The sequence below is a fragment of the Callionymus lyra genome, unplaced genomic scaffold, assembly GCF_982586985.1.
Source record: "Callionymus lyra unplaced genomic scaffold, fCalLyr1.hap1.1 HAP1_SCAFFOLD_120, whole genome shotgun sequence".
Lineage (NCBI taxonomy): Eukaryota > Metazoa > Chordata > Actinopteri > Syngnathiformes > Callionymidae > Callionymus > Callionymus lyra.
In genome coordinates, this window is record NW_028258600.1 from 52,501 (window position 1) to 62,500 (window position 10,000).

At 60.9% G+C, this 10,000-nt stretch overlaps 1 non-coding gene across 1 annotated transcript; it reads right to left on the bottom strand.

Annotated features, from left to right (window-relative positions):
* Window positions 1-7,394: 7,394 nt before the first annotated feature.
* Window positions 7,395-7,513, bottom strand: LOC148058284 (5S ribosomal RNA). Its single transcript, XR_015709995.1, has one exon. It is a non-coding gene; the product is annotated as a 5S ribosomal RNA (ribosomal RNA).
* Window positions 7,514-10,000: the final 2,487 nt, after the last annotated feature.

Consider the following 10,000-nt stretch of genomic DNA (forward strand, 5'->3'; position numbering starts at 1 on the left):
CCATCCACTCCAACCTTGTCCGACTTTGAGGCACCAGGCTCGGCCACCCTCCGAGCCTTTTCCTTCCCTCTCCTGTTATGGTGCCTCCCTATTAACCTCTAGGTGGTTGCGCTCGTGACATCAAAAAGACCACTTTTTGCAGAGCAGTCACACTCGGAAAAAATTTCTTTCGTCAGGCAAAAGAACCAGAGTTCTCCGCGGCCATCCACTCCAACCTTGTCCGATTTTGAGGCACCAGGCTCGGCCACCCTCCGAGCCTTTTCACTCCCTCTCCTGTTATGGTGCCTCCCTATTAACCTCTAGGTGGTTGCGCTCGTGACATCAAAAAGACCACTTTTTGAGGAGCAGTCACACTCGGAAAAAATTTCTTTCGTCAGGCAAAAGAACCAGAGTTCTCCGCGGCCATCCACTCCAACCTTGTCCGACTTTGAGGCACCAGGCTCGGCCACCCTCCGAGCCTTTTCACTCCCTCTCCTGTTATGGTGCCTCCCTATTAACCTCTAGGTGGTTGCGCTCGTGACATCAAAAAGACCACTTTTTGCAGAGCAGTCACACTCGGAAAAAATTTCTTTCGTCAGGCAAAAGAACCAGAGTTTTCAGCGGTCATCCACTCCAACCTTGTCCGATTTTGAGGCACCAGGCTCGGCCACCCTCCGAGCCTTTTCACTCCCTCTCCTGTTATGGTGCCTCCCTATTAACCTCTAGGTGGTTGCGCTCGTGACATCAAAAAGACCACTTTTTGCAGAGCAGTCACACTCGGAAAAAATTTCTTTCGTCAGGCAAAAGAACCAGAGTTCTCAGCGGTCATCCACTCCAACCTTGTCCGACTTTGAGGCACCAGGCTCGGCCACCCTCCGAGCCTTTTCACTCCCTCTCCTGTTATGGTGCCTCCCTATTAACCTCTAGGTGGTTGCGCTCGTGACATCAAAAAGACCACTTTTTGCAGAGCAGTCACACTCGGAAAAAATTTCTTTCGTCTGGCAAAAGAACCAGAGTTTTCAGCGGTCATCCACTCCAACCTTGTCCGATTTTGAGGCACCAGGCTCGGCCACCGTCCGAGCCTTTTCACTCCCTCTCCTGTTATGGTGCCTCCCTATTAACCTCTAGGTGGTTGCGCTCGTGACATCAAAAAGACCACTTTTTGCAGAGCAGTCACACTCGGAAAAAATTTCTTTCGTCTGGCAAAAGAACCAGAGTGTTCAGCGGTCATCCACTCCAACCTTGTCCGATTTTGAGGCACCAGGCTCGGCCACCCTCCGAGCCTTTTCACTCCCTCTCCTGTTATGGTGCCTCCCTATTAACCTCTAGGTGGTTGCGCTCGTGACATCAAAAAGACCACTTTTTTCAGAGCAGTCACACTCGGGAAAAATTTCTTTCGTCTGGCAAAAGAACCAGAGTTTTCAGCGGTCATCCACTCCAACCTTGTCCGATTTTGAGGCACCAGGCTCGGCCACCCTCCGAGCCTTTTCACTCCCTCTCCTGTTATGGTGCCTCCCTATTAACCTCTAGGTGGTTGCGCTCGTGACATCAAAAATACCACTTTTTGCAGAGCAGTCACACTCGGAAAAAATTTCTTTCGTCTGGCAAAAGAACCAGAGTTTTCAGCGGTCATCCACTCCAACCTTGTCCGATTTTGAGGCACCAGGCTCGGCCACCCTCCGAGCCTTTTCACTCCCTCTCCTGTTATGGTGCCTCCCTATTAACCTCTAGGTGGTTGCGCTCGTGACATCAAAAAGACCACTTTTTGCAGAGCAGTCACACTCGGGAAAAATTTCTTTCGTCTGGCAAAAGAACCAGAGTTTTCAGCGGTCATCCACTCCAACCTTGTCCGATTTTGAGGCACCAGGCTCGGCCACCGTCCGAGCCTTTTCACTCCCTCTCCTGTTATGGTGCCTCCCTATTAACCTCTAGGTGGTTGCGCTCGTGACATCAAAAAGACCACTTTTTTCAGAGCAGTCACACTCGGGAAAAATTTCTTTCGTCTGGCAAAAGAACCAGAGTTATCAGCGGTCATCCACTCCAACCTTGTCCGACGTTGAGGCACCGATGTCGGCCAAGTTCTGAGCGTTCCACCGCCGAATGCCACTGGTCCTCAACACAGCGGACTTCCAATCCAACCTTGTCCGACTTTGAGGCACCGAAGTCGGCCTCAGCCCGAGCCTTCCCCCGCCGACCTCACTGGAGCCCGCCATCCAGGGACCGGCGGAGGTCGCCCGCATGACCGCGGCAAAGTGTCTCAAAGTCGGGCACGACCGCTCGAGTCACCCGCCAACCCGGTCCGGGGCACCTCCAGGGACCGGCGGAGGTCGCCCGCATGACCGCGGCAAAGTGTCTCAAAGTCGGGCATGACCGCTCGAGTCACCCGCCAACCCGGTCCGGGGCACCTCCAGGGACCGGCGGAGGACGCCCGCATGACCGCGACAAAGTGTCTCAAAGTCGGGCACGACCGCTCGAGTCACCCGCCAACCCGGTCCGGGGCACCTCCAGGGACCGGCGGAGGACGCCCGCATGACCGCGACAAAGTGTCTCAAAGTCGGGCACGACCGCTCGAGTCACCCGCCAACCCGGTCCGGGGCACCTCCAGGGACCGGCGGAGGACGCCCGCATGACCGCGACAAAGTGTCTCAAAGTCGGGCACGACCGCTCGAGTCACCCGCCAACCCGGTCCGGGGCACCTCCAGGGACCGGCGGAGGACGCCCGCATGACCGCGACAAAGTGTCTCAAAGTCGGGCAGGACCGCTCGAGTCACCCGCCAACCCGGTCCGGGGCACCTCCAGGGACCGGCGGAGGACGCCCGCATGACCGCGACAAAGTGTCTCAAAGTCGGGCACGACCGCTCGAGTCACCCGCCAACCCGGTCCGGGGCACCTCCAGGGACCGGCGGAGGACGCCCGCATGACCGCGACAAAGTGTCTCAAAGTCGGTCATGACCGTTCGAGTCACCCGCCAACCCGGTCCGGGGCACCTCCAGGGACCGGCGGAGGAGGCCCGCATGACCGCGACAAAGTGTCTCAAAGTCGGGCACAACCGCTCGAGTCACCCGCCAACCCGGTCCGGGGCACCTCCAGGGACCGGCGGAGGACGCCCGCATGACCGCGACAAAGTGTCTCAAAGTCGGGCACGACCGCTCGAGTCACCCGCCAACCCGGTCCGGGGCACCTCCAGGGACCGGCGGAGGACGCCCGCATGACCGCGACAAAGTGTCTCAAAGTCGGGCATGACCGCTCGAGTCACCCGCCAACCCGGTCCGGGGCACCTCCAGGGACCGGCGGAGGACGCCCGCATGACCGCGACAAAGTGTCTCAAAGTCGGGCATGACTGCTCGAGTCACCCGCCAACCCGGTCCGGGGCACCTCCAGGGACCGGCGGAGGACGCCCGCATGACCGCGACAAAGTGTCTCAAAGTCGGGCACGACCGCTCGAGTCACCCGCCAACCCGGTCCGGGGCACCTCCAGGGACCGGCGGAGGACGCCCGCATGACCGCGACAAAGTGTCTCAAAGTCGGGCACGACCGCTCGAGTCACCCGCCAACCCGGTCCGGGGCACCTCCAGGGACCGGCGGAGGTCGCCCGCATGACCGCGACAAAGTGTCTCAAAGTCGGGCATGACCGCTCGAGTCACCCGCCAACCCGGTCCGGGGCACCTCCGGGGACCGGCGGAGGACGCCCGCATGACCGCGACAAAGGGTCTCAAAGTCGGGCAGGACCGCTCGAGTCACCCGCCAACCCGGTCCGGGGCACCTCCGGGGAGCAGTGGAGGTCGCTCGCATGACCGCGACAAAGTGTCTCAAAGTCGGGCATGACCGCTCGAGTCGCCCGCCATCCCGGTCCGGAGCTCAACACTTTGTCGTTTTTTCCACTCCCTCCCCATTAACCTCTAGGTGGTTGCGCTCGTGACATCAAAAAGACCACTTTTTGCAGAGCAGTCACACTCGGAAAAAATTCGTTTCGTCTGGCAAAAGAACCAGAGTTCTCAGCGGGCTTCCAGTCCAACCTTGTCCGATTTTGAGGCACCAGGCTCGGCCACAGTCCGAGCCCATTCACTCCCTCCCCTGTTGTACTCGCTCCCTATTAACCTCTAGGTGGTTGCGCTCGTGACATCAAAAAGACCACTTTTTGAGGAGCAGTCACACTTAGGAAAAATCCGTTTGCGCTCACACCATCCCTCCCCATTAACCTCTAGGTGGTTGCGCTCGTGACATCAAAAAGACCACTTTTTGAGGAGCAGTCACACTTAGGAAAAATCCGTTTGCGCTCACACCATCCCTCCCCATTAACCTCTAGGTGGTTGCGCTCGTGACATCAAAAAGACCACTTTTTGAGGAGCAGTCAGACACCGAGGTTTTCTGGATTTATGTCCGTTTTCCTGGTTCTCTGACTCGGGCACCTTGTGACCGACATCCCCCCCTTCCCTGGTTCTATTTTGCCGATACTTTGGTGAGTTTTCTACCCGCAAACCAAGCCCCCCAAGCCCGCCGCCTGGTGGGGGAGCATGCCGCCTGGCCCGGTTCTATTTTAGGTCACTTTGGTGAGTTTTCTACCCGCAAACCAAGCCCCCCAAGCCCGCCGCCTGGTGGGGGAAGAGGCCCCCTGGTCCCGGTTCTATTTTAGGACACTTTGGTGAGTTTTCTACCCGCAAACCAAGCCCCCCAAGCCCGCCGCCTGGTGGGGGAAGATGCCCCCTGGTCCCGGTTCTATTTTAGGACACTTTGGTGAGTTTTCTACCCGCAAACCAAGCCCCCCAAGCCCGCCGCCTGGTGGGGGAAGATGCCCCCTGGTCCCGGTTCTATTTTAGGACACTTTGGTGAGTTTTCTACCCGCAAACCAAGCCCCCCAAGCCCGCCGCCTGGTGGGGGAACATGCCCCCTGGTCCCGGTTCTATTTTAGGACACTTTGGTGAGTTTTCTACCCGCAAACCAAGCCCCCCAAGCCCGCCGCCTGGTGGGGGAACATGCCGCCTAGCCCGGTTCTATTTTAGGTCACTTTGGTGAGTTTTCTACCCGCAAACCAAGCCCCCCAAGCCCGCCGCCTGGTGGGGGAAGAGGCCCCCTGGTCCCGGTTCTATTTTAGGACACTTTGGTGAGTTTTCTACCCGCAAACCAAGCCCCCCAAGCCCGCCGCCTGGTGGGGGAACATGCCCCCTGGTCCTGGTTCTATTTTAGGACACTTTGGTGAGTTTTCTACCCGCAAACCAAGCCCCCCAAGCCCGCCGCCTGGTGGGGGAGCATGCCCCCTGGTCCCGGTTCTATTTTAGGACACTTTGGTGAGTTTTCTACCCGGAAACCAAGCCCCCCAAGCCCGCCACCTGGTGGGGGAAGAGGCCCCCTGGTCCCGGTTCTATTTTAGGACACTTTGGTGAGTTTTCTACCCACACTGCAGGTCCCCAAATGCCGCCATCTGGTGGGGGAACATGCCGCCTGCACCGGTTCTATTTTAAGTCACTTTGGTGAGTTTTCTGCCCACACTACGGGTCCCCAAATGCCGCCATCTGGTGGGGGAACATGCCGCCTGCACCGGTTCTATTTTAAGTCACTTTGGTGCGTTTTCTGCCCACACTACGGCTCCCCAAATGCCGCCATCTGGTGGGGGAACATGCCGCCTGCACCGGTTCTATTTTAAGTCACTTTGGTGAGTTTTCTGCCCACACTACGGGTCCCCAAATGCCGCCATCTGGTGGGGGAACATGCCGCCTGCACCGGTTCTATTTTAAGTCACTTTGGTGAGTTTTCTGCCCACACTACGGCTCCCCAAATGCCGCCATCTGGTGGGGGAACATGCCGCCTGCACCGGTTCTATTTTAAGTCACTTTGGTGAGTTTTCTGCCCACACTACGGCTCCCCAAATGCCGCCATCTGGTGGGGGAACATGCCGCCTGCACCGGTTCTATTTTAAGTCACTTTGGTGAGTTTTCTACCCACACTACGGGTCCCCAAATGCCGCCATCTGGTGGGGGAACATGCCGCCTGCACCGGTTCTATTTTAAGTCACTTTGGTGAGTTTTCTACCCACACTACGGGTCCCCAAATGCCGCCATCTGGTGGGGGAACATGCCGCCTGCACCGGTTCTATTTTAAGTCACTTTGGTGAGTTTTCTGCCCACACTACGGGTCCCCAAATGCCGCCATCTGGTGGGGGAACATGCCGCCTGCACCGGTTCTATTTTAAGTCACTTTGGTGAGTTTTCTGCCCACACTACGGGTCCCCAAATGCCGCCACCTGGTGGGGGAACTGCCGCCTAGTCCCGGTTCTATTTTAGGTCACTTTTCTCACTTTCTGACCCACAAATAATGCCCCAAATGCCGCCGCCTGGTGGGGGGAACTGCCGCCTAGTCCCGGTTCTATTTTAGGTCACTTTTCTCACTTTCTGACCCACAAATAATGCCCCAAATGCCGCCGCCTGGTGGGGGGAACTGCCGCCTAGTCCCGGTTCTATTTTAGGTCACTTTTCTCACTTTCTGACCCACAAATAATGCCCCAAATGCCGCCGCCTGGTGGGGGGAACTGCCGCCTAGTCCCGGTTCTATTTTAGGTCACTTTTCTCACTTTCTGACCCACAAATAATGCCCCAAATGCCGCCGCCTGGTGGGGGGAACTGCCGCCTAGTCCCGGTTCTATTTTAGGTCACTTTTCTCACTTTCTGACCCACAAATAATGCCCCAAATGCCGCCGCCTGGTGGGGGGAACTGCCGCCTAGTCCCGGTTCTATTTTAGGTCACTTTTCTCACTTTCTGACCCACAAATAATGCCCCAAATGCCGCCGCCTGGTGGGGGGAACTGCCGCCTAGTCCCGGTTCTATTTTAGGTCACTTTTCTCACTTTCTGACCCACAAATAATGCCCCAAATGCCGCCGCCTGGTGGGGGGAACTGCCGCCTAGTCCCGGTTCTATTTTAGGTCACTTTTCTCACTTTCTGACCCACAAATAATGCCCCAAATGCCGCCGCCTGGTGGGGGGAACTGCCGCCTAGTCCCGGTTCTATTTTAGGTCACTTTTCTCACTTTCTGACCCACAAATAATGCCCCAAATGCCGCCGCCTGGTGGGGGGAACTGCCGCCTAGTCCCGGTTCTATTTTAGGTCACTTTTCTCACTTTCTGACCCACAAATAATGCCCCAAATGCCGCCGCCTGGTGGGGGGAACTGCCGCCTAGTCCCGGTTCTATTTTAGGTCACTTTTCTCACTTTCTGACCCACAAATAATGCCCCAAATGCCGCCGCCTGGTGGGGGGAACTGCCGCCTAGTCCCGGTTCTATTTTAGGTCACTTTTCTCACTTTCTTACCCACAAATAATGCCCCAAATGCCGCCGCCTGGTGGGGGGAACTGCCGCCTAGTCCCGGTTCTATTTTAGGTCACTTTTCTCACTTTTCTACCCACAAATAATGGCAAAAAAAAATGCTTACAGCACCCAGTATTCCCAGGCGGTCTCCCATCCAAGTACTAACTGGGCCCGACCCTGCTTGGCTTCCGAGATCAGACGAGATCGGGCTCATTCAGGGTGGTGTGGCCGTAAGCGAGGGAAGCGCTTGTGAAATGCCCCAAAGTGTTGAAAATGTTCCCCAGGCCCCTGGTTCCCCATCCCCGCAGGAGGAGGCTCCCCAGGCCCCCTGGTTCCCCATCCCCGCAGGAGGAGGCTCCCCAGGCCCCCTGGTGCAGGAGGAGGCTCCCCAGGCCCCTGGTTCCCCATCCCCGCAGGAGGAGGCTCCCCAGGCCCCCTGGTTCCCCATCCCCGCAGGAGGAGGCTCCCCAGGCCCCATGGTTCCCCATCACCGCAGGAGGAGGCTCCCCAGGCCCCCTGGTTCCCCATCCCCGCAGGAGGAGGCTCCCCAGGCCCCCTGGTGCAGGAGGAGGCTCCCCAGGCCCCCTGGTTCCCCATCCCCGCAGGAGGAGGCTCCCCAGGCCCCCTGGTTCTCCATGCCCGCAGGAGGAGGCTCCCCAGGCCCCTGGTTCCCCATCCCCGCAGGAGGAGGCTCCCCAGGCCCCCTGGTTCTCCATGCCCGCAGGAGGAGGCTCCCCAGGCCCCCTGGTTCTCCATCCCCGCAGGAGGAGGCTCCCCAGGCCCCCTGGTTCTCCATCCCCGCAGGAGGAGGCTCCCCAGGCCCCCATGTTCTCCATGCCCGCAGGAGGAGGCTCCCCAGGCCCCTTGGTTCTCCATCCCCGCAGGAGTAGGCTCCCCAGGCGCCCTGGTTCTCCATCCCCGCAGGAGGAGGCTCCCCAGGCCCCCTGGTTCTCCATCCCCGCAGGAGGAGGCTCCCCAGGCCCCATGGTTCCCCATCACCGCAGGAGGAGGCTCCCCAGGCCCCCTGGTTCCCCATCCCCGCAGGAGGAGGCTCCCCAGGCCCCCTGGTTCTCCATCCCCGCAGGAGGAGGCTCCCCAGGCCCCCATGTTCTCCATGCCCGCAGGAGGAGGCTCCCCAGGCCCCTTGGTTCTCCATCCCCGCAGGAGGAGGCTCCCCAGGCCCCTGGTTCTCCATCCCCGCAGGAGGAGGCTCCCCAGGCGCCCTGGTTCTCCATCCCCGCAGGAGGAGGCTCCCCAGGCCCCCTGGTTCTCCATGCCCGCAGGAGGAGGCTCCCCAGGCCCCCTGGTTCTCCATCCCCGCAGGAGGAGGCTCCCCAGGCCCCCTGGTTCCCCATCCCCGCAGGAGGAGGCTCCCCAGGCCCCCTGGTTCTCCATGCCCGCAGGAGGAGGCTCCCCAGGCCCCCTGGTTCTCCATCCCCGCAGGAGGAGGCTCCCCAGGCCCCCATGTTCTCCATGCCCGCAGGAGGAGGCTCCCCAGGCCCCTTGGTTCTCCATCCCCGCAGGAGGAGGCTCCCCAGGCCCCTGGTTCCCCATCCCCGCAGGAGGAGGCTCCCCAGGCCCCCTGGTTCTCCATGCCCGCAGGAGGAGGCTCCCCAGGCCCCCTGGTTCTCCATGCCCGCAGGAGGAGGCTCCCCAGGCCCCCTGGTTCTCCATCCCCGCAGGAGGAGGCTCCCCAGGCCCCTGGTTCTCCATGCCCGCAGGAGGAGGCTCCCCAGGCCCCCTGGTTCTCCATGACCGCAGGAGGAGGCTCCCCAGGCCCCCTGGTTCTCCATCCCCGCAGGAGGAGGCTCCCCAGGCCCCCTGGTTCCCCATCCCCGCAGGAGGAGGCTCCCCAGGCCCCCTGGTTCCCCATCCCCGCAGGAGGAGGCTCCCCAGGCGCCCTGGTTCTCCATCCCCGCAGGAGGAGGCTCCCCAGGCCCCCTGGTTCTCCATGCCCGCAGGAGGAGGCTCCCCAGGCCCCCTGGTTCTCCATCCCCGCAGGAGGAGGCTCCCCAGGCCCCCTGGTTCCCCATCCCCGCAGGAGGAGGCTCCCCAGGCCCCCTGGTTCTCCATGCCCGCAGGAGGAGGCTCCCCAGGCCCCCTGGTTCTCCATCCCCGCAGGAGGAGGCTCCCCAGGCCCCCATGTTCTCCATGCCCGCAGGAGGAGGCTCCCCAGGCCCCTTGGTTCTCCATCCCCGCAGGAGGAGGCTCCCCAGGCCCCTGGTTCCCCATCCCCGCAGGAGGAGGCTCCCCAGGCCCCCTGGTTCTCCATGCCCGCAGGAGGAGGCTCCCCAGGCCCCCTGGTTCTCCATGCCCGCAGGAGGAGGCTCCCCAGGCCCCCTGGTTCTCCATCCCCGCAGGAGGAGGCTCCCCAGGCCCCTGGTTCTCCATGCCCGCAGGAGGAGGCTCCCCAGGCCCCCTGGTTCTCCATGACCGCAGGAGGAGGCTCCCCAGGCCCCCTGGTTCTCCATCCCCGCAGGAGGAGGCTCCCCAGGCCCCCTGGTTCCCCATCCCCGCAGGAGGAGGCTCCCCAGGCCCCCTGGTTCCCCATCCCCGCAGGAGGAGGCTCCCCAGGCCCCCTGGTTCTCCATCCCCGCAGGAGGAGGCCCCCCAGGCCCCTGGTTCCCCATCCCCGCAGGAGGAGGCTCCCCAGGCCCCCTGGTTCTCCATGCCCGCAGGAGGAGGCTCCCCAGGCCCCTGGTTGGGAGAGGGGGAAAAAGAGC